The 3,051-nt window shown below is 43.9% G+C and overlaps 1 pseudogene; it reads right to left on the bottom strand.

Moving 5' to 3' along the window:
• Positions 1–1,003: 1,003 nt before the first annotated feature.
• LOC122706227 lies at positions 1,004–1,613 on the bottom strand (annotated as a pseudogene).
• Between the last annotated feature and the right edge of the window lie 1,438 nt (positions 1,614–3,051).

Genomic DNA, 3,051 nt, shown 5'->3' with positions numbered 1-3,051 from the left:
ACAATGAAGGAACACATTCCCCCATTATCCAACGACAGTGCTCTTTCAACATGTGCCTGTTGAATGGGATGGGGATTTAATAAATTTCACTGCTGAAAAAAAATAATGCAGTGAGTCTCATCACAGCCAGTATCATTATACGATCTAGCTGTGATATGAATGTTTATAATGCTTCAAACCATTTAAAACCTGAAGTTTGACCCCACACCTTCATGTTTGTGCAGTCCTCAGTAAGATTATCGTCCTCAGTATTAGCAACCATTCAAAGAACAACTCATTGAGTAAAACCACATAGGTTTAAGGCTGTCAAGTAACACAGAGCCCCAAACGAAATGGTTAAATAGATGAACTACTTGTACTGACATCTGTTATTTGATTCACTCATGACTATTAAGTTGGTTCTTAGCAAATAAATCCTTTAAAGGCAACATTCACCTCATTTAAGTGTGACCCAGAAGTTCAACAACAATCACGAAGTCCACAGTCTAATTGGAAAAACTGATATCCAGTGTCTCTAAGTCACTATGCTCAAGGTTAAGAGCAGTGCATATTCCATCTCTACGTTTACTGGAATTTTATTATATGTTCGACTCATGGTTTTAAATCTCTAGGTTTTCATTCCTCCAAACTGTCTGAAGACACAGTGTGGCACAGACTTAAGACTTCTGTTTCTCCCTCTTCTTCAAACAAATATTTCTCAAGTGTCTACATAGAAGGGGAATTTTTCAGAGGTGGCCACTTGTTCGGAATAGTCCACTGCCATCAGGCCTCTGAAGCAAGGGCAGTGGGGAGAGAAAAAAGCTGAAACACAAGGTTCATCTGGTAAGTTTTACATTAACCTTTACAAGTTGGATAGTATAAGAAAGTGGCTTTTTGGCTCAAAAAGTCTGAGTCTTGGTGTGGAAATGAGTATGTAGCTGTCCCACCAAAGCTTTCTTGCAGTGGGACTGTCAGGGAAGTCTTGACTGGGGAGTATGATTAGTTTACCTAACAGGCATAACTTTCAGGCACTCAGTTCATTTGGGGCTTGTTCCAGTTTTTCTTTAGTCTCTTCCAGGTCACTTTTCATTTTTAGGAATAAGAAGTTGATTGCTGGGTCCACCATTGTTGATCTCAGTTGGGCAACGCTAGGCTGCTGGACTTGCTTGAGGTAATGGATCTGAGTAGTACACTCTTGCATCGCTTGCTCCTTGGTTGCTAGACAAATTACAAGAATGTTTTCCCTGTGTGCAGATTCTTGCTGCTGTTGCTTTAGTTTTTCTTCAGATTCCCTTAAGCCAGTTACATCATTAGAGTTGAGATCTGTGTACTTGCCCTCCAAAGCTTGCACATACGCTTCATACTGTTTCTACCTTAGAATTTTTTTTTTCTGAGTTAGAAAATTGTAATTTATTGATGAAAGTGACAGTGAAGTTGCTCAGTCCTCTCCGACTCTTTGAGATACCCCATGGACACCAGGCTCCTCCGTCCATGGGATTTTCCAGGCAAGGGTACTGGAGTGGGTTGCCGTTTCCTTCTCCAGGTCCACCTTAGAATTAATTCAGCTCGTGCCAAACTTTGAAGTCTGTTTCACTCAGTCAAACCTTTTTGGGAAGAGGTTCTTCGTCAGTCATCTTGAATCCTCTTCGGACAGAGGCTGGCCTCCTTGTCCATCACCAACTCCCGGAGTTGAACTATAAAAGAAAGCTGAGGCCTGGCGTGCTGCAGTCCATGGGGTCACAAAGAGTCAGACACAACTGAGCAACTGAACAGAACTGAACTGATCTAATGTATACACAGGAATCTGCATCTGTAATAGATAATCCATAAGGATTATCTCCTGCCTTCCTTTTCTTCTTTCCTTCCATGCACATATACACAGAAGTTGTTTTCTCAAACATATACCTAGAAATCTGTAGCTGTAATAGATAATCCACGAGGATTATCTCCTTGCTTGGTTCCTTGCATATGTACAAAAAATCTGTATCTCTAATAAATAGTCCACAGGGACTTGAAGATCAGAATAGAGCACTTTATGGGAACTTGTTCAATAAACTCTATGGCAAAAAACACAAACAACACTACACATATGCCAAATGAATCTGTCATAACTGAATCAGTTCACTGTACACTGAGGATAAGCACAAAACTGCAAATCGACTATACTTCAACATAGCATCGTCATGAGACTAAAAAAAAAAAAAAAAAAAAAAGAACGAAGGAAAGATAAGTAACACCTACTTGGTTCCCTCTGACCTCCAAGACCTGCGCTGTTATCCCATTCCTGGGATCCTTACTGAAGCCCTGAGTGAGCTTGCGTCCCAGGGCTGGACTGCGGTAGGTGTGAGACAGCCTGGGAGGGTGTGTTCATAGAGACTCCGCTTAAACTTGTAATCTGGTTTTCTCTGGCTGGGACCAGAATCCCTAGTGCACCCCAATGATGGTGGCCCGACCCTCTGGCCTCGAGGGCCAGGATAAATTCACCAAGTATCCAGGGTATGTGGCACTGGGGTCCCCAGCTGAAGCCTCCTTCCTGAGAGTGCTGCCTCCTAGGCACCTGAACAGAGAGTGGAGCCCCAGGTGGGCATCAGGCTGGGGGTGGGGGTGAAGATTGAGGGGGAAGAAGCAATGAGACACAAGCCCTTGGGTGTTTGTCGGGCACATTCCACTCTAATTCACAGCCCCGGAAGCCTACTTTCCCTAAGGCTCTGGTTGCAGGTAGAACCAGAGTTGGGCATGAAGAAGTGCTGCCGCCTTGTGGACATTTTCTGTAACTACAACTTGCCCACCCGTTTTTACCAGCGCATGTATGGACGCGAGAGTTGGATGGTGAAGAAAGCTGAGCGCCGAGGAATTGATGCTTTTGCACTGTGGTGTTGGAGAAGACTCTTGAGAGTCCCTTGGAGTGCAAGAAGGTCCAACCAGTTCATCCTAAAGGAGATCAGTCCTGGGTGTTCATTGGAAGGACTGATGTTGAAGCTGAAGCTCCAAAACTTTGGCCACCTCATGCGAAGATTTGACTCATTGGAAAAGACCCTGATGCTGGGAAGGATTGCGGGCAGAGGATGAGAT

The sequence above is a fragment of the Cervus elaphus genome, chromosome 13, assembly GCF_910594005.1.
Source record: "Cervus elaphus chromosome 13, mCerEla1.1, whole genome shotgun sequence".
Classification (NCBI taxonomy): domain Eukaryota; kingdom Metazoa; phylum Chordata; class Mammalia; order Artiodactyla; family Cervidae; genus Cervus; species Cervus elaphus.
This window is presented reverse-complemented; position numbering and strand designations above follow the sequence as displayed.